The sequence below is a fragment of the Myxine glutinosa genome, chromosome 1 (genome assembly GCF_964187855.1).
Source record: "Myxine glutinosa chromosome 1, kmMyxGlut1.1, whole genome shotgun sequence".
NCBI classification, from domain to species: domain Eukaryota; kingdom Metazoa; phylum Chordata; class Myxini; order Myxiniformes; family Myxinidae; genus Myxine; species Myxine glutinosa.
The window spans coordinates 292,435,890-292,463,610 of NC_136261.1; the positions used below are offsets into that span (position 1 = coordinate 292,435,890).

The 27,721-nt window shown below is 42.3% G+C and overlaps 1 protein-coding gene across 3 annotated transcripts in view; it reads left to right on the top strand.

The window, feature by feature from the left end:
* The window catches only part of LOC137438937 (plexin-A1), a 583,415-nt gene that overhangs the window by 160,294 nt on the left and 395,400 nt on the right, over window positions 1–27,721 (top strand). The gene's annotated exons all lie outside the window — the stretch shown is intronic.

Below are 27,721 nucleotides of genomic sequence, written 5' to 3' on the forward strand. Positions count from 1 at the left end.
AGGAAAGACTTGAGATGTGGGGTGCAGATAATTGGGAGGCCGCGGTTGGCTTTGGAAGCCTGCTTTGAGATATGTCCCGTGGAAAACAGATTATAGCTGAAAATAAGGCCGAGGAGCTCCAGAGACTGTAGTTCTCCCAGAGGCTGACTACCAAAATATATTGGGGTATTCACCAGCCAGTCCCTATGGAAGGAAGAGGGAATACGGGTTGTTCTTGCATTACAAATATATTCCAGGTATCTGAGCAGTTGCTTATTTCCGCTAATGTCATTTAGAAATGAGCAAGTCATTGATAGTTTTGCTGGTGAAGAATTGAGGAACAGGATGGCGTTCGTGGATGGAGTGAAGGAGCGGATGGTCCGATGCATAAATGAATCGGTTAGATGGAATTTGTAAGGGTGACAGGTGATAAAATTGAGATGTCGATGTGGATAGTGGAGGCAAAGAAGACGACCATACCTGACCCACGTAGATTTCCATTCAAGCTGCTTCTCTCCGTGGGATGAGATTGGGTGTTTGTGCATCCGACCGGGGCACCAGCAATGCTGTGAATTGTGATATTGTTTAAGTCCCTGCTTGGAAAATACAATTTTCAGAACATCTATGCAGTTGGAAATTGAATTGTTGGGCATGCTTCGCTGTCTTATTCAGGAGGTATTTTTTATGAGTAACGTAATTTAAACTTCTCGATTCAGAAATCCGAGGATGTGCTTTGATGGTTGTCTGTGTGGAAACCTAGTGTATTCATAGTGGACATGAGTGTGGAAAAGATGTAAAGACAACTCCAGGAATGTCCACACAATAGGCTCTTGGGAATATCCAGTAAGCATATCTACACTTCACGATGGCTCGCATTGATCCAAAGAACATAAATGCAAGAAAAATGTCGATTTCAGAAAATTGTTTTATTTTGCATTTTTGGTGGCGGAGAGAAAAGAAAAACTTGCTAATGTGCAAAGAAAAAATAATTTATTTCAACATTCAAAATAATTTATGAGAAAGGAGATGAAAATGAATGCTGTTGTAACTTATTGTTTCACTACTTCTTATGATTTCACATCAATCCTCATTGTAAAAACATTAACAATTTGAATAAAAATTCGAAGGGGAAAAAAAATTTGAATAAAAATAAAAATTTGAATAAAAATTCGAATAAAAATAAAAATGTAAATAAAAATTCGAATAAAAATAAAAATTTGATTAAAAATTCGAAAAAAAAAGAAGAAAATAAAAGTTGTTTAATATATTCATCAAATGTAAAATTAACCCCCTCCCTTTTTTACCTTTTCAAAGTTTGTCCACCCCTTTTATATCAAGCTATAGACAGAAACATACTTTGGTTTAAATTGTGCCTTGACAAAAACCTCTATGGGAGACAGTACCAAGGATAAATTGGTTTGGGATGAGGGGGAAAATGGCTTTGGAGGTCACATTGTGGGAGATAGGTTGCATGTATGCGACTGTGTTGGATTTTGAGAGTACGGTGCCGCGCTGTGCCCATTGAACAGACAGGGAAGCTCGTTTCCCAAAGCAGAGTGCTTCTGCAGGAGGGGACACTGCACGAGCGATCAGATCTAATTGAACCGCTGAGGGTGTGATGTCGAAGGAAGATGTTAAGCAAATTTGTTTGGGATTCTAAAATGGAATGTGCACATCCTCGTGGTCTAGAAATGATCAGCCAGGACCTCTTTCCTAAGTCAACACCAGAAATGTCATTCTTCCACAGCATTGAAGCTTTTCGCTGCAAGGTCAAGTTGTTACAAGCTCCCAACAGCCACCAAATTTCCAAGCACATGACAGGTCCTCCTTCTTACCTCTGTAGGGGAAGGGGCGTGGGTGAGGGGAGGGGGGCATGGCGGTGGGTCATCTAGATGGCAGTGGGCTAATATTCTTCTTCTTCTTCCTTAACAACCACAATTTTTCCCACATTCTTGTCAGGTTGGCCGTGACAACTTTGGCTCAAGTCTTTCACGAACTAGCTGCCCAGCCTCATGTTTCACGATGGTTAGAGCTGGACTTCGTCCATAGCTCACCTACTCTTCATGAAGTACACCGGGGGATCCTTAACATCCACCAACTTATGGCAACAGATGGGACTCCCAGTTTAACGTCCATCCAAGGGACAGCACACATTGATGAATCACCCTGCTTCTGAAACATCGGGATGAGAGTTTATGGCTGGGTCGAGACACGAATCCAGGCTGGACAGCTGAGAGGCGAGCATGCGTTACGAATGGGGTTATGCGTTGAATAAAGGTCACAATTGGGCCATGCATGGTCGGGTTGTCGGCGACTAAACCGACACCCCTCATTGGCCTTGCTTGTGGGGAGTGTGACTGTGACACCCTGCCAGGACTAAAATCTACACCTGGCAAAGGGCGGATGAGCTCTCGAACTCGAAGGGAGCCAATGGCCATCCAGTAAGGAAATGGTGTCTCCTAAAAAAACACCCATCCGGTTTGTACCAAAGACTTTAAAATGGCACATGCTGCTTCCGTGCTTGATGTTCAACATTTACAGTTGCAGTAAACTTAAATTTTTTAATTCAGTATTTCAGCAAAATTGATGTTCAGGACAATCTCCAACTGTTGGAATTCATGGGGAGGAGGAAATTACTTCGAAAGAAATGCCCGCTGAGTGCGGTGAGAAAAGTGGCACCATTGCTATGACGTCATTGATACCCAGATTATCCCAGGAAACCATTACTTCCCCTGATGTTAAGTGTTTGTCTTGTGTGTGTGTGTGTGTGTGTGTGTGTGTGTGTGTGTGTGTGTGTGTGTGTGTGTGTGCGCGCGCGCGTGTGTGTGTGTGTGTGTGTGTGTGTGTTATGAGACTTTTTTTTTTTTTTTTCTACACAGGATCGAGCCTCGTGAAAGAGCTAACATTTATCACACAAAAAAAATCAAACAGACACACAAAGTATATAATAAGGGTAGTGGTAGACAAGATGGAGAGAGAAGGGGAAGCACACAAACAACATTCGAGAGCAGGCACATCGGGAGATATGTGGGAGGGAGAGGGCTTGGGGGGAGGATGTGTGGGAAGGGGGGTGGGGAAGGTGTGGGAGAAGTATAAAACACAAGGACACTGCAAGGACTTCCAGGAAGGAAGTTGGTATTTCAAAGTGGATCTGGGGTGAAATTAGCGGGAGTAGAAAAGATCAAGGTTTTGGATGGGGGAAGATAAGAGATGGTGGTGAACAGCTGTTTTAAAGACCTGGAGGGAGGAGTGGGATTGAAGAGAGTGGGGGAGTTTGTTCCAGAGGCAGGAGAAAAGAGGAATGAAGGAGTGAAGGTGAGCAAAGAGTCTTGATTTTGGCAGTTTAACCATAAGAGGGTTGCAGGCAGATCTTGTGCGACCTGCAGGAATATTTGGGGGACAGAGCCCAGAGAGAGCTGGAGGGGCATGGCCAGAGAGGAGTCTATAGAAGACGGAAAGACCACCAACCTGCCTGCGGTGAGTAAGTGAAAGGCCCTCGGAGTTAGCTTCATCGCGGGAGATTCCAATGATTCTGAAAGCTTTGGTTTCAACAGCGTGAAGCCGAGCTAGCCTTAGACCATGTATTCAAAAAATCAAAGAAGGGTGATTCACGTCACACTTTAAACCATGGCTGGGAGAAATGACATACCAGGCCTCAAGACATGTTATAAACAATCCATGTGCAGTCCACAAAATCTACTGGGGAGAGGTAATGGAACCCACCCCTGGTTTGCTCCAAATTTCTTTGAGTTGTGGCTGTTTATAAAACCAACAGTAGCGACTGTTTAAAAAGGCAATTATACATTGGAAAGAATTGACAGAATAGTTTGTGGTTATAATAATTTTTACTTCCTGTTGGTGCTGTACCCGATGAAATGCCATGCTGAGCTATTTATACACCTTAACACGAAGTTCATCCGAGGTGGAAATCCCCCTGTTGCAGGGGGGAAGGTTAAGTTGCTACAACATCAATTGTGTCAACCTTAGTCCCATTGGCAAGTTTGGTTGAGATTAGATAAGTAGCGACTTAATGTATCAGGGTCAGACAGACAGACAGACAGACAGACAGACACCAAATTGCGTATTTTAGTATGATATTAACACAAATCCTAGACAGAACGTTTTACCTTGATGACTTTATCTGAATGGCATAAAATTTGCTTCCATGCGAAAAAAATCCCATAATTAGCTGAAGGACAGTGAATCCAAGATGGTAAAACCACAGAAATCTTTAATAATAGGCAAAAGAGGAGGGGCAGGAATACAAACACGGATGGAAAGAGAGCAATAAACCAACCAAAACAGGAGAAATATAAGAAAAAAATTAAAAAGAGAAGTTTGCAAATACCTGTATATACAAACAATTCATCGTCACCGCATATCATGAGCATAATGAGTGCATTAACCACTTGCATGGAAATGGCTGCCGAAACAACAAGACGTTTACATTATGGTATTGATAGCGGAGGACCAATCGATACGAGATCAAATCAGATCGTTTCAGTGGTGATTCATCATTTCGACAGAAACATTGAAGAAATTAATTGACTAACTTTGCATCAACAGTGCAGCTTATTATATTGGAGCACGACAACTAGCAACTGGCATTGATTGACTTGAACAGCTTTGTTTAAAATGGTTGTTTCGAGAAAGATCTTCAGCAGTTTGTCACTGCTATTTGTTTCCTGCAGTGTTTGTGATTTTTCGAAAAGAGTGGCATCAAAATAAAGCACACTAGAGTGTTGCAAATTGGCAGAAATTATTTGATATGTGCTCACATTGACATATAATGATGATGACGTCCATTCCTGCCTATTCAGATGCATATGGCTTCCGAAGCAGTTTCTTGCCCATTGGGCACAATCCTGGTCAGGTCGCCACTCCTACGCAGGACACTTGAATGGCTCATTCATCCCACTAAGCTGGTACTCATTTCGTCGATATCGGAAGGATGACAGGCTGAGTCAACCCAGCTGGTGTTTTTTGTTTTTTTTTGTATACAAGATCGAGGCTCGTGTAAGAGCTCACATCAATCACAAAAAAAAACAATCTGACAAACAAAACATACAACAAAGGGAGCGAGAGACAAGATGGGGAGAGAAAGCGAGGCACACAGGCACAACAGCAGAGAACAGGGACATCGGAAGATCTGTGGGAAGGAGAGGGCTTGGGGGGAGGAGGCATGGGAAGGCGGGGTGGGGGGGAGGGGTGGGAGAGGTATAAAACACATGGACACTGCTAGAACCTCCAGGAAAGAAGTTGGTATTTCCCCAAAAAAATAAACAAAGGGCATCTGGGGTGAATTAACAGTGGTAGAAGAGATCAAGGTTTTCGATGTAGTGCAGTGCTGTATGTCTCTAAAATGGCTCCCGTGGGCCGTTCATGTTTATTTCCTAATTTCTACTGGAATCTAATCTACGATGACCACTGAATCAAAAAAACATTGGCGCCAATTTTTTCGAACACTTTTTCCCGCCTTTTTGTGCATATGAACTATGACGCCATAGAATACACATAAAAAATGCAATAATTAGCATTTTGGCTGTCATCTACAATGCTATTTTAAATTTTCCTGCTCTCATACATACATTATGGTGTCAATACCTCTAGTTTAATATTTATCACATATAAACTAGGAAAAAAGCATGTCTCAATCATCGTTTTGCTTTTTATTCAAGTATGATATGTCATACCTTTTAAAAGCCTATGGAAAATGTTCATGCTTCCGTGTACATAAAGGTATTTCCTTTGCTTTTGTTACTAAAGTCTTGTGCTGGGGTTTTCAATATATCTTCATTATATTCAAGGGGACCTATCAAACCATCATATGCAAATTAGTTATGATGTCATAGTAATATAGTGTTCACCATGCATTTGATGTATGCAATAGTGCCATTATACATGAAATGGTTTTAAAACAAGGAAACCAAAAATAAGTACATGGACATATCTGGAGCTGACCGCATGAGCTACGTTTCAAGAACATCATCATCATCGTCACTGTCGTCACCTGCAGTATGTATGTTAACAATTCTGTTCTCACAAGCTACTTCGCAGGTACACATATCTGTGATGCATTTGAGATTGTGCTTCCGACATGAGCAGATCATCGTAGAGCAACTTCCTTTACATCCACATTTGACTAGTTGAAGCACAGCCTGAGGTGCTGGCAAAACTGTTGTTGGTACGGGAAGAAGCCGGTCACCTTCCAGACGCCATCCATGAGAAGTTGGTGGAGGTAGAGTTGAAGATGCAGTGCTGCATTGTTTCCATATCATGGTGACATAATTTGCTCTGTTGATCTTCTGTACTAGGGTGGCCTTTATAGGGGGCAATTTCTCATCTGTGTACTGGCGCTTACTGAAGAGGAACCAACGCATCTCATTCACAGAAGAGATTGTTGTGCCAGGAACGTAGAGTTGACATACATAGCGCTCCAATTCACTGACGTCATCTTCCTGTATGCTTGGAGTGTTTCCAAGGTTGCCAAATGCTCTAACAATATCACCATCGGCTTTCTGCAGTGTATTCCAGCAGGAAATTTTTGATTTCCCGCAGAATGTGCCAGTCTGGTCACAACCACTTAAGACGTGGAAGCCAGGGAGTGCAGAAGCTTTCTGACTGCCCAGGGCATCATATATAGGACCTAAATCAATAGTTCGCCGTAGACCACCTGTTCCAACAAGCATCGATGTTGCAGGACACAAGTCCTTGTAGCACCGCAAAGCGAGAACTAACACATCTGTATCCGGACTCTGAATGCAGATCGACGTGGCCCCCCTCTGCGAAGCGTCAAGAGCATGAAGTAGCATTCTTGTATCTGCCTCCTCTTGTGTACTGTTCAGATGATCTAATATGAGCTTGTTTGATTTGCATTCCTCACTGAGTGTTGTCACATATATCTTCTCAGATTCCTTGCGATGCTTCAAGATGTGTGATGCTAGATAGAGAGTGAGTCTTTGCTTGTTGTCTTGGTTGTTCAGCAGTTGCTTTAGCGTCACATTTTCAATGATTGCCTCATCGGAGATATTGTAAGCAAGGCTTCTATGATCTCCTAGGCGCAAATTGCGTGTTCTTTCCTTCAGGGAGTTAGGAATGTCATATCGGTCAAAAACGACATGAACTTCATGAAATCCTTGAGATTTGCAATCGAGGACATGCAAAAAGTGATTGGCGAGATCGTAGCAAGTTTTCACCCATGTAGGTTTCCCCATTGACTGGACCACGGCCATTCCATCAATGATTGTGACTCTGCCATGCTGTGTTTGCTCTCCTTGTGCAACAACAAGCTGCTGTTGGTCAGGCAAACGTTTCAAGATAGTCATCAGCTTACTTTTGGCAACACAAGACCGCAAGATACCATCAAAAGTGAAGAGTGAATGAGGATATTCTGCAAACTCAAACTCACTGATGCTCTCCTTCAGGTCAATATCTGGCCGTGACAGTATCGCAACAAGGAGGCGGGCGAACAGTGCTCTTTCATTCTTAATTGCTGTAACAGCGACAGCTTTCTTGCTCTTCTTAACCATTCTTGCTGTCTTCCAAGTCTTGAGATTTGCCTTCTTCATAGGCCGCCAGATATTCAGCTCTAGGTTTACAAGACGCTCTTGAACAAATTTCTCAAACATCTCTTCTCCAACACTATCTCGCTGTATTACTGCCTGTTTTACTACCTCTGGCATGATCGCTTGTGTGACGATGTTGATGAGCTCATCATCTTCAATAATGAATCGATCATTCACTTTCAGCACCTCTCTCAATTTGCCTACATTATCCTCATACCGTTCCAACTTAGCATCTGACAAATCATGATGCCTGACTGATCTCTGGGAGACTTTACCCACCAAATGTTCAGCTTCATTGACCAAGTGACTTAGCTCAGGTGCAATCAGAAACCATCTGGCCATAGCTGCCGGTTGCTGTGTTAGCCCTTTCAAACCTCCAAGGATCTTCATGACTTTGTTCTCCTGTTCAATGCCATGATCTGGGCCTATTGCGCAGAAAGGGACTTCATTTTTGTAGACGCAGAAGTTGCCAGCCATGAATTCTGTATAGATGTCGGGATCATTTGTTTCCAATTTCTCCATCTGTGCCAAATACAGTGGAACCATGCGGGCATAGTTTTGTCTATCATGTGTGAAGAAGTACTTACACAATGCTCTAAGCGATTCTAGATGCAATTTCCAATTGCCTTCCCGTGTTGCACGAATGAACATCCATATCCAAGCCACAAATTTCATGTAATCTCTGGCAAATTTGAAAGTAGGATGACTTGTTTCCATCTTTGCATCAAATTCATTCAGCTTGTCCATTAAAGAGACATCTACCACAGCTAGTAATTGCTTGTGTCGGTTGTCTAATTCGTCATACTTGCGCTCTCGACATGCTGAATTGACCATTGATGCAGCCACTTGAAGGTTATCATGAACCAAGGTTATCGTATCGGCCGTTAATCGGATGCTTTTGGGCCCCAACGTCGGCTAATTCAGATTTTTCGAGTATGTCTGTACGTGATAAACAAAGAGCGCGGTTCGTAGATCGTAAATCCATTAGTGCTGTGGGCATCGGGTGACTGGGTGCGGCGTAAAAGGGATAACAAAGTCGAGTCCTTACGCTATTATTATACAGATAAGATACTGAATACAGACAATGTCCGCTAAAATCTATGCATAGGGTCCACAAAATTAAATTTGTATTATATTTTGCAAAGAAAATTTACATCGTTTAATTTTTATTTACGAATTATGACGTCATACCTAATTTGCATAAAAAAATATGCAAACATACTCGAAAAAATTGGCGCCAAATTTTTTTCCCTTCCTCACATCATAATTAATGATTTCCTGCAAAGAATACAAAATAAACATCAAAATCCCACGGGAATACATACGCTCCCGAACTAATGGGGGAAGATAAAAGATTGTGGTGAACAGCTGTTTTAAAGACGTGGATGTAGGAGTGGGATTGAAGGGAGTGAGGGAGTTTGTTCCAGGGGTGGGAGAAAAGGGGAATGAAAGAGTGAAGGTGAGCAGAGAGCCTAGACTTTGGCAGTTTAACCATGAAAGTGTTGCAGGCAGATCTTGTGCGACCTGTAGGAATATTTGGGGGACAGAGCACAGAGAGAGCTGGAGGAGCAAGGCCGGAGAGGAGTCGCTAGAAGACAGAAAGACCACTAACGTGCCTGCGGTGAGTGAGTGAAAGGCCCTCGGAGTTAGCTTCATTGCGGGAGATTCCAATGATTCTGAAAGCTTTGGTTTCAACAGCGTGAAGCCGAGCTAGGTGTGAGGCAGGAGCACCAGCCCAGAGGGGAGAACAGTATTCCATTGTGCTGCAGATGAAAGCCTTGTATGTGGTGTTAAACCAACTAGCAACGGTACCCGCCCTACGGGCGGGGCTTCAATTGGGAGGCCCAAATGAAAAGGCTAAATATCAGAAATTGAAGGCTTTTTTTTTCTTTTAAACGATTTATATATACATCCGTTAAATCTCGATCGGTGCAGCCGTTTGGGCGGCACCTGGGAAAACACCATCGTCACAATGAAAACATCGTCACAATGAAAACATCGTCACAATGAACGTTATGCGAACATGAATGTTATGCGGGAGTCCAAACCTGAGAATGCTGGAGACCAAAGCTGAAATTGGGAAAACTAAATAGCCTATTTTACTCCAGGGGATCCCAGGATTATCCACCCAAAATATCGTTGCGATCGGTTCAGCAGTTTTTAGGGTACCTTCGAACGTACAGACAGACAGACGGACGGACATTTGGTGAATTATAGTAAGATGACCGCCCAGGATTTGAACTCAGGGCCCTAGAATCTCAAGCCAGCACCATTACAGTTAAGCCAACACCAGGCTTTCACAATGACAAAGTCAATGACTAATATCAAATGAAAGTTCAAACCGAGTTATCCAACAATTTTTACCTCCACCACCAAAGGTGGACGGAGGTATGTTTTCACCTGTTTGTCTGTGTTTTTGTTTGTGATCAGCGTATCTCAAAAGGTTATGGACAGATTCGGAAGGAGCATGGTGGACGTGTTGGGTGTGTGACAAGGATGAAGTGATTAGATTTTGGTGAAGGTCTGGATCTCGATACTAGAACTTTTAGTGATTTTTCACCATTGAGAGATGTGTACAAAACGATAATTATATAGCATGATGTCTCGAAAAGTTGTGGACGAGTCATGACAAACCTTGGTGGATGAGTTTGGTCGGTGGCAAGAACAAGCCGATTAGATTTTGGTTCAGGTCCGAATCCAGATCCGGCCTATCAGTGGGATACAAAACGTAAACTGTTCCGCCTGGCGGAGGTATGCACTCTACCGAGTGTCATTCCAGTTTGGAATAAATCCATTCCCATTAGACCTCACAAGCTTTGCAGAGTTGAGCCTAGTTTGTAATTTGATAAGAGATCTTCATGAAATACCAGGTGTTGTATGTAGTCTGTGCGACTACCAGATAGGTCAGTTGGTAATGTGCTTGCCTCACAGATATTCCCACACATCCCCTCTCATATACAATAATCTGCTAAATCCGTTTCAATACAAGGAATATAGTAAGTGGTTTGCCATTGCCTGACCAACTGAGCAGCCCTGAGAATGGAACCCACAGAGTAGGCCAATTAATCACAAAGCCTTAGGCACTGAGCCACCGTGAGATGAGCTTGTAGTCATGGATTTGTTTCCCTGTTGAGTTGGATCCAATGAAAATGCCACCATGGTAAAGTGCTGCATTTGGAGCATGTCATCCTCAGGATAGTCTCTAAAGCCAGTTGTCCCAATTGAATCTATGTCATGGGCCTTAGAGATCCCATACTATCTCTCAAAAAGAATAAGGCCATTGTATGTTCTTTCTGTAGTTCAAATACTCAGCAAATTATGCCTGAAGCAAATACAATGGGACACAAGGTCATTATAGAGTGAACATTATTATCAATGAAGTAAGAATATGATATGTCAAAGACAAGTAAACTGATTGATTAGGTAATAGGTTGTGGTTGTCGCTCAGGTATGATCGGTTGCACAACCTCCTCTTGTGTTACCACGTATATCACCAGAATCAACATAATTTTACAGAAGTATGAGTAAATTAAATAATTATTCGATAACTTAGACCAAAATTTCAGTTGAACAACTCTTCCGGAATTTAAAGAATGGCTCAATATTTGTTGCATGTCGATTGATTTGTTGCCATCATATCAGATTGCTGATTGACATAATAGTGGGACAATATCGCTGCAGCTTCACTCGATCGTCTTCGGCAGTTTGGAACAACACTTCCCAAAAACTGTCTATTTGGGTTATTCATAAAGGTTGGGCAACTATTTGTTCTAATGTATAATTACCTCCACCACCAAAGGTGGATGGAGGTTATGTTTTCACCCCTGTTTGTTTCTCTGTCTGTTTGTCTGTCTGTTTGTTACTTGCAAAATCGAAGATTTTTCAAGTATATTGGTCGGTTGCGTTTGTGGTTCTGTCTGTCTGTCTGTTTGTTTGTCTGTTTCTTTGTCACCGGTCTACAGGTCACAATTTTAAACCAATCGTCACGAAACTTCACCAAGATGTATAAGTCGTCCCAATTGAGAAGCCTATTGTTTTTGGGGTCAAAAGTTCAAAAGGTCAACATAGGCCAAAGGTCACCAACTTTGCCAAATCTCTAAAATCCTCAATTTTCATCCGATTGACTTGAAATTTGAACAGCATTTGCACATTGAGTCACTAAATAGGGAAACTAACTATTTTTGAGGTCAAAAGGTCAAAGGTCAACTCAAGGTCAACCTTACAAAATCATCATTTTTCATCTGAAAAATCGTCACTTTTCTTCCTATTGACCCGAGCTTTGATCAAGATTGTCAATTTTAATCTTGTTGAAATGGATTTTTTTTCTTGGGGTGGGGGGCGGATTTTGCAAGTATCGTGCTCCGCATGACGTCTTCTTGTTTGTTTGTCTGTCTGTCTGTGATCAAGATATCTCAAAATGTTGTTGACGGATTTGGACGAAACTTGGTGGAGAGGTTGGGTGTGAGACAGCGATGAATCGATTCAATTCTGGTGAAGATCCTGATCTGGATCCGGCTCGTAGAGTTTTTAAAGTGATTCTTCACCATTGAGTGATAGGGCTACAACCGATATATAGCAGGATATTTCAACAGTTATGGACGGATTTGGATGAAACTTGGCGGACAGGTGGGGTGTGTGAAACGATGTCATGATTCCATTTTGGTGAAGATCTGAATATGGATTGAGATACGAGAAGTATTTAATTTTTAAGTAATTCTTCACCATTGAGAGATCGGGCGAAAAGAGATATATAACGTATGATATTTCAAAAAAGTTACGGCCGAGTTATGACTAAACTTGGTGGATGAGTTTGTTCGGTGACAAGAACAAGCCGATTAGATTTTGGTTCAGGTCCGAATTCAGATCCGGCCTATCAGTGGGATACAAAACATAAACTGTTGAGCCTGGTGGAGGTATGCTCTCTACCGAGTGTCCTTCTAGTTTAAAAAAGTTTTTCTCAGATTTACTATTTTGTCAATTTACGGATTAGGAAGTTTTCTTTCATTGGATGTATTTATATGTTACAAGGACTTTCTATATTTTACAGACATTCCAGTGCGCTGCCAATTTGTGAATTTCTCACTTTTTATCTCGTAATGGCTATTTGTCTAAAATAGACAACGGTCATTTTTTTTTTTTCAATTAATTTTGCTGCATTTGCACATGTTCAATTACATTCCGACAGTGGCATGTCTGATTATCCTGAAACCTGCGTGAAGTGGAACACGAGGTGTTAGGGAGCGTTTAAAGACTTTCCTAACGCTGACTTGCCCTTGTTACAATTAATGCAGTCATAACGACCATGCCTGCTCCAACGCTGTTGCAAGAGTAACCAAGCTGTGATGACAATTGCAAATATAAAGAGCAACGCAGCAAACTGTCTAATCCTGTGGAGAGACTGGATAATCCATTTGGTAAATCAACAGACAAGAATCACAAGTTATGCAAAAAAATGTCCAACTTGAAATTTATGACACACAATTTCAATTCACAATGAACGGTTATTTGAGCAATAAAATTGATTTCGGATAAAATTCAACACAATTTTAAATTCATGAATTGAAAATGATACTAAACAGTGCAGGGGTATAAACTGAGTACGTGCAGATAAATAGAAGAGCGCATTTGAATTTTAAACGAAATCGTACAAGACAAAAATCTGGAGAATGCAAAAAATGGCAATGAGAGCAATAATATTGCCTCAGATTTTCTTCTTGTTTCTCTTTTTGTTTTGGGCATGTATTTCTTGGCAGAACAAAAGGAGGACGCGTAGGGGTGAACAAATGGTCACTGATATAGTTTCTGAGTATCAGACGGGAGCGACGGAGCCCCTTCAGTCTAACTCACTCATGATTGTGACACCATGTGCACAGATTGAGCTTAACAGGTGTTCAGGCATAACGACTCCACCTTCCACAGCTACCAGGCTTTGTCAGCACTCTATATTCTCCAATCTCAGTGTATGAGCTCTTCACCAACGTTTCTGGTGACTCACACTGTGATGATTCCTCCGCAATGACTCTCAGCTTGTGATGCATCTAAGTTCCTTGACACTCCCCACTCATGTCGTCTCAGCTCTTGTTTACTTTTTATGTTTAAATCACAAATCGACGTGAAGTACTAATGTGGGGTGCCATTGCCAATAGTCAATGGGACAGCACAATTTCAGTCGTTCTGCCGACATTTCTTTCAACCAGAATCACCTCTGCACTCAGGCACGGCATTCTGGGTGAAATTTAGTTTACACTCTCCACTCACCATTCCAGTTCATGCCAAGGTATCCTGCACCTACGCAATTCCAGATCATATCAATTTTTGCTCTCATGGGGGATGTGGGGGAAATAGATGACAGACATCTCCTTTAGTAACGACTAAACCAAAACTATTTAGTAACCTAAACTTAGTAAATTTAGTATTTAGTAACTATTTATTTAGTATTCAACTATAATTTAAACTATTTAATAACCATAAATAGCACTCCTTTAGTAACGTTGTAATTGAACCTGCGGCATGTTTTGCACCCCCAGGGGGTACGTGCAACCCAGAGTAAGTAAGAACCACTGCTCTAGGCCATACTCCCATGCTTGCTGGCATTAGTTGGTGGATATTAAAGATCCTATGGTGTCATTCGTGAAAAGTAGGCAAGCTATTGCCATCACCCTGCCAAAATTTCCAAATTATTGTTTTAACCAAGGAAGTATTGCATTAGTGACACAGCCATGTCATTCAGGAAGTACATGCCATGCACAGTCAAAAAGCCATTGTCGAGCAATCAATGGCAAGACTAACTATAAAAGATGTCATTTCAAACAAAGCGAAAACAACTCTTTTAAAAAAAATTTTGGTTGAAAAACAGAAAAAGAGATTAGGAAAACTCACAGGATTATGAAAAAGTTTTCCTTGCAATTGATTTTATACATTTTATTATAAGTGTGCACCAAAAATTGCATACCACACATTGTGTGCAGCTCCATAGCATGCGTGAACGGGTACTTTAGAGCGCTAGTTAAGAACACTTGAGGGCTTGTCTAGTTTCATCATCATCATTATTATCATCATACTAAAATACACAATTTGATGTCTGTCTTTCGTCGATGCATTTGATCGTTAGTTGTCCAACCTCAAACAAACCTGCCAGGTGGACTAATGGTCCATATAATTCATGACAAAGGAATTGTAGCTACCTGGTTTGCCCTACCCCACTTCCCCCCTTCTCCCAGGGGGAAGGAGGTCGATGCAAATTCTCCATGTAAATGTGTACTGTGTAGCAGTGCACCAAGTGGGAGATCATATTTCAACAGGCAATTCCATCTCAATAGTTTTCACCTTAACTTTACATTTTTGCCTCTGCCACTGAAGGTGGATGGAGGTTATGTTTTCCCCCTTGTCTGTCTGTCCGTCTGTTTGTTTATTTTTGGTCTGTGAACAAGATATTTCAAAAAGTTGTGGACGGATTCGGACAATATTTGGCAGAGAGGTAGCGGATGTGACAAGGGCTAAATTATTAGATTTAGATGAAGATCCGGATTCGGATCCGGCTAGTATAATTTTAACATGATTCTTCACCATTGGGAGATAGGGCCAAAAACGATATATAGCAGGACATCTCAAAAAGTTTTGGACGGATTCGGACAATATTTGGCAGAGAGGTAGCGGATGTGACAAGTGTTACGTGCTCCTCCCCGACCCCCTGGTCACGGTGTACCTCTGAGCCCCGAGAGGAGTCACGGCAGAAAAGTGTGTTATCCTGTGTCAAAAATCAATGGTGAAACCACACCAATTGTTACCAACAAACAAATATTGTATTAAAAATCACACAAGAATAACAATACAATAATAGCAATCAAAAGTACAATCAATGTATATCTTATGATTGTACCATCAGCTAGTATAAGGTAACTCACTGTGCTCCAAGTGAGTGAAAAAAGAACATTCCCCAATGTCTCTATATTCCCGTCTTCAAGCTCAAAGTTGATCCCCTCTAGCGATCGTCAGAGCAAGGTCGAATCGAAACCAGAATCCCGTTCAGATGACGGGCCCAGTCACGCCGCCGAAACTGCACAAAGGCGTACGCGGCCAAAGCAGCGCAAAGAGTCACGCGGCCCAAAGCTGCGTAAAAGCGCACTCAAGGCGACTGGGAAATCACACCCTCTGGTATGGATGTTTTACAGCTCCAAATCGGCGAACCTCAGGTTTGCCTTCAAAATCCGCATTGCACACACACATCCCAGATAGACGTCTGAATGGTGAAAATGGCTGGCGATGCAAGGAAAGTTTGCTCGACGCGCAAAGCGCGCGATTCAAAATGGCTGACGGCTCGTTCTCGAGACGCAACAACCCGACGAATCCAATGCCAAACCTGACATGCAGGTTTATCAGTCACGGCGATAACAACTTTATCGCAGGAATCCCTTTTCCCAGGAAACCCAAAGTTCACTCGTAACTCTTGCTCGACAACGTTCGATCCAGACCGCAAAGCAACCAGATTCTTGTCCGACTTTACTTCACTACGCCTTCTTTTTCTCTCCTCCTCTTCTTCGTCTTCCGGTTCCCGATCCGGTTTCCTGTTTCTTTTAACCTTAACTTTTTAAAACCTTTTGACAACAGCTCATGGACAATAAACCTTTTGAAAACAATAATAGTACAGTGGAACCTTGACTTACGAGTTTAATTCGTTCCGTGACCGAGCTCGTAACTCAAATTGCTCGTATCTCAAATCAAATTTCCCCATTGAAATGCATTGAAATGCTATTAATCCGTTCCAGCCCCCAAAAAACCACACCAATTTTTTTTGTTACGTGTTTTTAAATAAGAAAAATGTACTTTATAAATAACAAATAATGTATAAACAAGCACGACCTCGTAGATACTGTACATAATAAAAGACAATGTAAAGAAATAAACTGGTTTTATTAAGTGTATTTACCTTGAAGATCAGACGAAGATGCTGGCGGAGGTGGAGGGGATAACTTTTGCCTTTTTCGCCACACTTTCCTCGCTTTCACTTGCAGGGCGTTTAAAGAAAAACCTGTCCAACGAGGTTTGTTTCTTCCTCCCTTTCAAAATGTTTCGAAAATGAGTGAGGCAAGTGTCGTTACACAGCGCCAACGCCAAAATAACCGAAATGCGAAAACTAAAATGCAGCGCTATACGATAGAGATACTGTACGTGCACGGCAGGCAAGATAACCACGTGACCAGAACCCACCTGGCGGCAAAACTCAAAATAACCGAAATGCGAAAACTAAAATGCAGCGCTATACGATAGAGATACTGTACGTGCACGGCAGGCAAGATAACCACGTGACCAGAACCCACCTGGCGGCAAAACTCAAAATAACCGAAATGCGAAAACTAAAATGCAGCGCTATACGACAAAGATACTGTACTTGAACGGCAAGATAACCACGTGACCGGATGGCGAAAGCTCGTAACTCGGATCTCGGCTCGCATCTCAAAGCAATAAACCGCCGGAGCGACGGCTCGTATCTCGAAAAACTCGTAAGTTGGGGCACTCGTAAGTCAAGGTTCCACTGTATATGGAATCAGAAATATTTACAGTGGATGCAAACCACCACAACGGAAGTGATGAATCCGTAACACAAGGACTAAATTATTAGATTTAGATGAAGATCCGGATTCGGATCCGGCTAGTATAATTTTAACATGATTCTTCACCATTGGGAGTTAGGGCCAAAAACGATATATAGCAGGACATCTCAAAAAGTTTTGGACGGAATCAGACGAAACTTGGTGGAGAGGTCACGTATGTGACAAGAAGCATGATTAAATTTTGGCAAAGATCGAATCCGGATCCAGATCAGAGAATTTTAACGTGATTTTTCACCATTGAGTCACAGGGCTAAAACCGATATATAGGACAATATCTCAAAAAGTTGTGGACGGATTTGGGCGAAACTTGATGGACAGGTTGGGTGTCCGACAAGACTGAATCGATTCGATTTTGGTCAAGATCTGAATATGGATTTTGACATAATAATTATTTAATTTTAAAGTGATTCTTCACCATTGAGGGATCGGGCGAACAGCCCCCCCCCTTAACATTAACTCAGGTGTGCCAAGGAAGGACTGGCTTTGGAGGCTTTGGAGCCCCCCCCCCCCCCTTCCCACGCCTCCTCCCCCTGGGCCCTCTCCCTTCCACACATCTCCCTGCTCTCGGATGTTGTGTGTGTGTGTGCTTCCCCTTTTCTCCCCATCTTGTCTTCCGCTCCCTCTTTTTGTGTATTTTGTTTGTCTGGTCGATTTGTTTGTGAAGTGAATGTTAGCTCTTTCACGAGCCTCGATTCAGTATACAAAAAAGGAAAAAAAAGAGAAAAAAAAAAAAGAAGCGATTATATACGTAATATGATATTTCAAAAAGTTGTGGACGAGTTATGACTAAACCTTTTGTATGAGTTGGGTAGGTGAAAAGAACAAGCCAATTTTGTTTCAGGTCTGAATCAAGATCCGGCCTATCAGTGGGAATACAAAACATAAACTGCTCACCCTGGCGGAGGTAAGCACTCTACTGAGTGCCCTTCTCGTCAGACATTATTTTCACAGTCTATTATGTTGCTTTTGACTCGACTGCAAAATATCTGGAGGAATGCCAATGTTTTATTTGCCTTTTCCATCTTGGAAAAATGTTAGCAGCATGGAGCATCATTTGCAATGTACAGCTGCTCTTCTCACCACTTGCTCACTTCAAATTTGATTCTAGGTCAATTGATTCCTTTCTTGGTCAATTGATTGATTCCTCGATTCTAGGTCAATTGATTCCTTTATTGGTCAATTGATTGATTCCTCGATTCTAGGTCAATTTATTCCTTTCTTGGTCAATTGATTAATTCCTCGATTCTAGGTCAATTGATTCCTTTCTTGGTCAATTGATTGATTCCTAGATTCTCGGTCAATTGATTCCTTTCTTGGTCAATTGATTGATTCCTCGATTCGAGGTCAATTGATTCCTTTCTTGGTCAATTGATTGATTCCTCGATTCTAGGTCAATTGATTCCTTTCTTGGTCAATTGATTGATTCCTCGATTCTAGGTCAATTGATTCCTTTCTTGGTCAATTGATTGATTCCTCGATTCTAGGTCAATTGATTCCTTTCTTGGTCAATTGATTGATTCCTCGATTCTAGGTCAATTGATTCCTTTCTTGGTCAATTGATTGATTCCTCGATTCTAGGTCAATTGATTCCTTTCTTGGTCAATTGATTGATTCCTCGATTCTAGGTCAATTGATTCCTTTATTGGTCAATTGATTGATTCCTTGATTTATGTCAATTGATTCCTTTCTTGGTCAATTGATTGATTCCTCGATTCTAGGTCAATTGATTCCTTTATTGGTCAATTGATTGATTCCTTGATTTATGTCAATTGATTCCTTTCTTGGTCAAATCATTGATTCCTCGATTCTAGGTCAATTGATTCCTTTCTTGGTCAATTGATTGATTCCTTGATTTATGTCAATTGATTCCTTATTCCTTTCTTGCCTACTTCAATTTTTTTTGATTCTATTCTTTCTGTTTTTTGGACTGTATAGTACACAAAATAAAGTTGACACCCTACACTTACCTAAAATAATTTTCACAGAAAGGTTAGCATAAGCAACCATAAAATGCTCAGAATCATATATTTCCTGCATTTATCTTAAACCCCACGCCGTATTGGCTTCGCGCAATGCACTCACATGTCTCCCCGCACTTTGCAATAGCGATCAATGTCCTTGTTTACAAGTGTTCCTTTTTGTTACCATCCATCGTTTGATCTTACTCTTCATGTGCACCATGCTCTATACACAGCATCAGTTCTGCCAAAGCAGTTTCCAGGGAGGGGTTGCCACTCCGATGATGGATACTCGACTGAGTGTGCAGAATTTCGAATTTGGCCAGGGTGCGAGTGGTAGCTTACATGCTCTTCATTAAGGACAAGATAGGGCCTTTAACATCCACCAACTCATGCTGGCAAACAGGACACCCAGGACACCCAGAACAGCATGCACATGATGTCTCACCCTCCATGTAAAACATCAGGATGACAGTTTGTAGCTGGGTCAAGATTCAAACCGAGGCGAGACAGCTCAGAGGCCAGTGTGCATAACTCTAGACAATCCTGCCAGCTTGTTTGTTTGTTGGTGTATGCTTATTGGGTCAGCAATCAATTATGAGTTCTGCCCGCTGTTTTGCAATGTTTATTTGGAGGATGTGTTTGTGTCGCTGATACAGTACTCCCTTTAATTGAGGACACGAGTTTGGACTTTGTGCAGGCTTCCTGCAATAACCCGGCTGCACTTTGTTGAAAGGCACCATAGGATCTTTAACGTCCACCACATACTGCAGGTTGATGCGTCCCCAGTTTAACATCTATCCGATTTATGTCACGGCCATTGATGCAACTGCCTTCCTGCAAAACACCAGGGTGGCAATTTCTAGTTATGTCAGGAATCATACACAGATTAGACAGCTCAAAGATAATTGCACCACCTCTGAACATCTTGTCGGTCATAGAAATAGCAGCCCATGGAACAAGAGGATGTGTCAAAACTCTTGGATAATCTTCGTCAGTGGTTATTTTTATACTGTTTTTATATTTTTGGCTTATATGGTTCAACATAATTGTTTTTGTAAAAACCCTCCGATGATCAAATGCTCTCGGTGATTTATCCTGGCCTAAATACCATGTACGTCCTCTGTGCTATTGGGTCTGTACCCAACGTAACCCTAAGAAAGGCGGATGTGTCTGAGAAGGTCAAGTGGTATATTTCAGATGTTGAACTTTGGGCTTGTTTTCCTCTTTCACTGCCAGTCTAAAAGCTTTCATTGTAGTTGCTTTCACAAGGAAGCATTAACAACCTTATCCTGCATCTGATGCAGCAAGAAGGCACAGTGGTAATTTGTGCTGCTACAGCTACTGCTGTACACAGACAATTTAATTATTTCTGCAGTTTCTGAAGGAAATGGAGGAACTTACATGTACATATACATATATATGTATATATATACGTATATATATATAGAGATATATATATATAGAGATATAGAGATATATATATATATATATATATAGAGATATAGAGATATATATATATATATATATATATATATATATATATATATATATATATATATATATATATATATATATACGTATATATATATATATATATATATATATATATATAAATATATATATATATATATATATATACGTATATATATATGTATATATATATACGTATATATATATATATATATATATACGTATATATATATATATATATATATATATATATATATATATATACAGTGGAACCTTGACTTACGAGTTTAATTCGTTCTGTGACCGAGCTCGTAACTCAAATTGCTCGTATCTCAAATCAAATTTCCCCATTAAAATGCATTGAAATGCTATTAATCCGTTCCAGCCCGCCAAAAACCACACCAATTTTTTTTTAAATATACAGTATATATAAAAATATCTCGCGCTTTATATTTCACCTGTATGCAGCATACAAGTTGGCAGGATGGCCTGGACTGGAGGTACGCACACTTGACTCTAAAGTCTAAACTGTCCAGCCTGGGTTTGAATCCCGACCCAGCTATAACCTGTCATGGGTGAATCACAGGCAGGGTGATTCATCAATGTGTGTACCGCTAAACTGGGCGCCCCGTTTGCGTCCCATTAGTTGTTGGATGTTAAGGATCTCACCGTGTTTTCCACAAAGAGAAGGCGAGCTATCGCCGGCACTCTGAACAAGTTGTGGCCTGGCATGGCATGAACATGAAAACATGAACATGAACATGAAATGTTTGACATGAACATGAAATTTTCCAAAATAACCAACATGCGAAAACAAAAATGCAGCGCTATACGACAGAGATACTGTACGTGCACGGCAAGATAACCACGTGACCGGAACCCACCTGGCGGCGTAAACTCAAAATAACCAACATGCGAAAACAAAAATGCAGCGCTATACGACAGAGATACTGTACGTGCACGGCAAGATAACCACGTGACCAGAACCCACCTGGTGGCGTAAACTCAAAATAACCAACATGCGAAAACAAAAATGCAGCGCGATACGACAGAGATACTGTACGTGCACGGCAAGATAACCACGTGACCGGAACCCACCTGGCGGCGTAAACTCAAAATAACCAACATGCGAAAACAAAAATGCAGCGCTATACGACAGAGATACTGTACGTGCACGGCAAGATAACCACGTGACCGGAACCCACCTGGCGGCGTAAACTCAAAATAACCAACATGCGAAAACAAAAATGCAGCGCTATACGACAGAGATACTGTACCTGCACGGCAAGATAACCACGTGACCGGGTGGCGAAAGCTCATAACTCAGATCTCGGCTCGCATCTCAAAGCAATAAACCGCCCGAGCGACGGCTCGTATCTCGAAAAACTCGTAAGTTGGGGCACTCGTAAGTCAAGGTTCCACTGTATATATATATATATATATATATATAGATATATATATATATATATATATATATATATATATATATATATATATATATATATATATATATATATATATATATATATATATATATATATACAGACTTGGCATTTAATATGGAATTTTTTTTTTTCTTGACGGGTTTACTTTCTTAACTCAGTATATCAATCTGGTGAGTTTCTTTTACACTTTGGTGATTTATTTGTTAAAAGAACCATGTCACTGATTGTCTGTCGCAGCAAGAAGTCAACAACAGGATTATATCACAGGTGGCATGGAAAAATGTACGGACAGGTGCATTTGATGATTGGCTTCACAGTCGGGTATACAAGGGTTGTTGCGTTCTGTATTAGTGGAAAACAACAGCTGCACGTCTCCAAAAGTTATTGCCGCTTCCTCTGGAGATGGTCCGTCAACTCGACAATGCTGTTTGTCATGGAGTGGTGGCTTTACGAAATAACGGCATGAAACAGCATGCTATTGCTCGGCAGTATGGCATCACTCAAGGTCAGGTGTCAAAGATCCTGAAACGAAATGCTCAGAGGGGTGTCCCTACTCCAATACCGAGGCCTGGACGTCCTATCAGAACCACAAGGAGGGATGATCGCCAGCTGCACCGGTTAGTCCGCAATGGCCGTACCATGTCAGCTAATCGGCTTTGGGCTGAGTGGCAGCAACTGACAAATGTGCCTGTATCCAGAAGGCTAGTCAACCAACGACTGGTTCAAGCAGGCTATCGTGCCAGGCGTCCCCTGAGAAAGCCATGCCTGACCAGACAACACCACCAGCGCCGATTGCAGTGGGCCAGAGCACCGCCAATGGCAGCCAGGACACTGGAATCACGTGATCTTCAGTGACGAGTCTAGATTTCTGGTCTATCGTCAAGATGGCCACGTCCGAGTGCACAGACAAGTGCATGAAGCCTACAACAAAGATTGTGTAGTGCCAAGAGTCCAAGCTGGAGGTGGTGTGGTGACCGTTTGGGCTGCTTTTCATGCAGGGGGCAAAATTGACCTGGTTGTTCTGAATGGAAACCTGAACCAGTTCAAGTACAGGGCCATTCTGGAAGAAACATTGCTTCCATTTGCTCGTGCAGCCTTTCGAGAAAACTTTGTCTTCCAAGATGACAATGCACGGCCTCATCGTGCTCGCATGATCCAACACTTTCTTGCTGACCGTGGTGTAGAGCATATGGAGTGGCCTGCCATGTCCCCGGATATGAATCCGATAGAGAATTTGTGGGCAGAATTAACATGTCAAATCGACCACTTGGACCAGCAGCCGACCTCTGTGCGTGAATTGCAGCAGGCTATTGTCACTGCATGGCAGCAGGCTATTGTCACTGCATGTCACTTTTTTTTTTCTTTTTTTTTTTGTCACTGCATGGCAAGCGATTCCTGTCCAAACCTTGGCAAATCTCGTGAACAGCATGCCTCAACGTGTACGTGCTCTCCTGAATGCTCGTGGGGGTTACACGAAGTACTGAACTGTAATTTTACTGTCCGTAATCCCAGTCGTAATTTAACTTTTGTTTTTGTTAAAAAAAAATTTGGTTAATGTGCAAAATAAAGAGATACTTCTGGAAAATGTACAGAAGTTTAACACAGTACTGTCCATGAATTGAGTTCGTTATCAGTTTACATCACTTTCAAGGATCAATTTATTTGTTTCGAAATGTCAAATGTGGTTTTTGGTTCTTTTAAAGGTCACATTAACAAAATCTCGTATAATTTCAACATAATTCCAATGAGCTTTTGGTTCTAAGTCGTCTTGGCCCTCTAAAGCCAACCGCTCGTTCTGGGTTGGTCGGCAAGGGCTGGTTCACTCCTCCCCTCTATGACGAGGTGGAGACACACCTTTCTTCCCCGACCTTACCTCGTGGCTAATGGTGGTTTTGGGGCGATTCGAGCTAGCCCCAGCCAAAGGGCAGCAATGGCGAATGAAGAAAACCGCCCAAATGCAGTTGGCAATTGCAGCAAACCTGGCAAACCTGGCACTTTGAAGATGCCATGTCGGAGGGATCTACCTTATTTAATGCAGTGCAATGGAGTGTCAAATTAATGGAAGACAAGGCCTTACCCTACTACACAGAATAAGGAAATAACTGTCAACAAGGAGGAAATCTATTATTGGCTACGTGGGTGCTTGTGAAATAACTACAGGCACGACCTTTGACCTTTATACACAACTGGAGGAAGGAGGGTCCACAATAAAACAATTTAAAAAAACACAATCCTCATATCCACAACACTGCACCCTCCTCCTCTTAGGCACGTCCCGGGCCTCTTACCTTTACTTTTAGTGTGGCACGTAGGTGTAGTTCCCTCTACATTTAACCTGACCCTGAGTGTGACAGTTTTAAAACATAAATAAATATGTCCCGCTGCTCCATTGCACCCTACCTAACAGACTCACGCCCACAGCTAACTGAATTGCGGAATTGTCTTCAAACTATACATTTACGGTGGGGGCGCATTATTTACAATGACTCTACTTTATTTACAAAACGCAACCCAGGACCTGTGATCATTCTTTTGGGGGGGAAGACAGGCTGCCCTGCATCGATGCACCATGAAAGCACCCACAACGCACCAATACACCCTCAAGCACCAATCGGTGCACAGTCACCACAGTTCAATAAAATTAAAAACAACAAACCCTGGTGCTGGTCTTGCTCTTCGGCCCCCTCTGCTGGCTAATGCTCTCTTCCTGATGTTGTCATCTTCTTCATTTTATTACTGGCAGCCTATTTGGACTAATAAAATGAAATGCACCAAACGTGTCCATTTCTTTTATTTATGGCCCACAGGGGGCCGACTATGTATGGTTCACCTGTGGGGCATCGGTGCCCTGTGGCCAAGGTCTGCCAGCAAGATCTCGGGCCTTCATGGCCGGTTCCAGCAGAGAAGCCATGCCCCAACCCACTGGGTCCACAAGTGGTGCTCAGCCACAGACATGTGGTCCATAAGGTGGTGCATCGATGCAGACAGCTGTGGTTGCGAGAGGTTCGGGCGCCCAATGGTGGACTCTCGCACGGTCCCCTCGGCGCCCAGTGGCGCACAGTCCTCGTGTGGGAGACAAGGGGGGGGGGGGGGGGAAGACAGATGAGCGAGGGGTAAGGTCACAAGGGTACACATCAATAAAGGCAATGCAAGGCGAGGTGCGTATGGAAACGGAGCGGAGAAAAGCTCGTCCCTACCGTACGTCACCCCCCCCTGTCACCTACTCTACCCTTGCCCTTGCCCCATATTTACAACAATCTACAGATTTACAAATTCGTCACTACTGTCACGTCTTCCCCATATTTCCCCTACACCAAATTCGTCTTCACAATCCCTCTAATTCAAAATTTGCCATCACCCAATTCATCATCAATCCTCATAAGGAGGAAGAGATGGAACATCAGCACAATGTCACACCCACGTCATGATGCGTCTTACATTCCAAACATTTGCATCAAAATAATAAAAACCATCCGGCATGGTGTGGAGGTACGTCATCCCAGGTGAGTGGATGTAGATGGTGCGAGGAGATTATTAATCCTATCTATCTTCTAAATGACATTAACACACTTTACACTACCCGGGGTCTTTCCCTGCCAATCCATTGGCCAACTTACACTATGGGTTCTAAAAAACCAATTCCCATTGACCAAACTGTGGTGCTTCTCAATTTGGGGTCTCACTCCCCCGATGCAACTCCCTGTGCCCTTGCACAATTTCCGGGCTGGGTCGTGCAGCTCTCCCAGCAGGTCTACCCACCTGCACACCTCCACCACTGTAGTTGCCACCCGAGCTTACCTAGCTCCTTACCCTAACCTATCTAACTGGGGAAGGCCCCACCTGGCTCTATCACCCCTCGGTGCCCTCTGGCACTGGGCTACCCGGGTCCGTCCTCCGGATCCTCGGGCCCCATCTACAACAACTCTCCCGGCTCCCAGAGCCCACCTGCGGCCTCACCTGGCCGACATCCTCACAGTGGTGGAGTGCCCAACCAATTACACATACTAACAGGCTACACGCCCAGCCATTTCCACAACACTAATGCACCTATTCAACCATCATTCTTCCACCACGCACCACAGATGCCAATATCCAACCACAATTTACCTGTACCCTCTACCTAACACTTACACTACCCTCCCCAGGTATTCGTGATGGGGGTCCATCCTCCTTTCCCCCATCCACACCTTTGTACCATCCACTCCACTCCACAGCTTCCACCATACTCACTCCACGACCATCCATTCCAATACTCCATATACTCCAGACCATTTATTCCATACACCTGTTCTCCATTCACCTGGTGTTGCACACCTGTGCAATCACTCCTGGTGCCACCTGCACCCTCCTTCCTTCCTGGACCATTTGGTCAACACCACACACATCACCATCACTCACTCATACACTGCTCCATCCACCTGTTCAGTTGCACACCTGTGCAATCTCACCTTTTAACCACACACACGGCATCATCTGAACTACCTGTTGCCCTGCTAACTTAGTGCTCCCCATCTTCCCTTTAAACTAAGCACATACCACGTCATTATCATCCAAACTAATCTACCTGCGTCCCCACTACAGGTATCATTGTCACTACCTAATCTTACTGTTACCTAAGGTCATCTTCTCTAGGTCCCTACACACAATATCCTAACCCTCCCGGGCTAGTTTTCACTGCCAAACCCCATAAGTCTATTGCTCCTTTGCCCCCGTTGTGAGGGATGGCAGAGTTGCCATCTCACCACATCGGGCACCTCTCACTACCAATTTGGCTCATCCAATTGCAATCAATCAAAAATTTGCCAATTATCTGCCAATTCTATTCACTTTTCTAAATTTCGGATCAAAAACACTATCACCATCATCACAGTCCGCTTTATCTGAGCCTCGGTGCGTCGTCACCACTGATCTGTATATACTACTGGATAGAGCATCGGCCAATAGGCTTGTACAAAGCTGTGAAGCCGGCGCGCGACAGCGGCGGCCATCTTGCCACTCGCACAAGGAGGCGCGGCCTGTGTCAGTTCCTGGCGTTTGCACAACTGTGGAATGAACTACCTCGTAACATCGCAACTGAAAGTCACTCAACAAGCTGTTTTAGAAAGAAACCTAGATTATATGTGCAAAATTTTCAGAATTATACTTTGTAAATATATACAAAGTGTCATTTTCCAAACTCAATGATTGACAGACAATGTATATGTTTATGTATTTGGCACGCCAATGTTCTCTTGTAATATCCTTTCGTTTTATTGTTCTTAACTCTCAATGTAAATCTTCAAATTAATGTTTATTTGTATGTTCCAGGTTAGCAGCTCGAAAATTCAATTCTGATTGATTTTTTTGCCAACCTTCCTCACAATTTCAACGCAAATTTCTTGTCCATGTTTGTGTTTTTCTCAAATAATTCTCGATTTAAGTATGAATTTAGTGTATAATCCAAATTGCTTGAGAATAAAGCATTATTATTAAAATTTACTAATTTTTCAAATATTTTATCATCCTTGATCCAATAAATTAGTCCACAATTTTAGGGCATTGTGGTCAACGCTGTTCTCACGGAATACTTTCTCCAGGATGTCTATATGTGATGGTTTCAATGTTGGGTCATTTACTCATTCTATGTCAAGAATTTATCAGTTGACAACAAACAAAGTCTTCTGAAAGACAAATGAAACATAAAAAGCTTA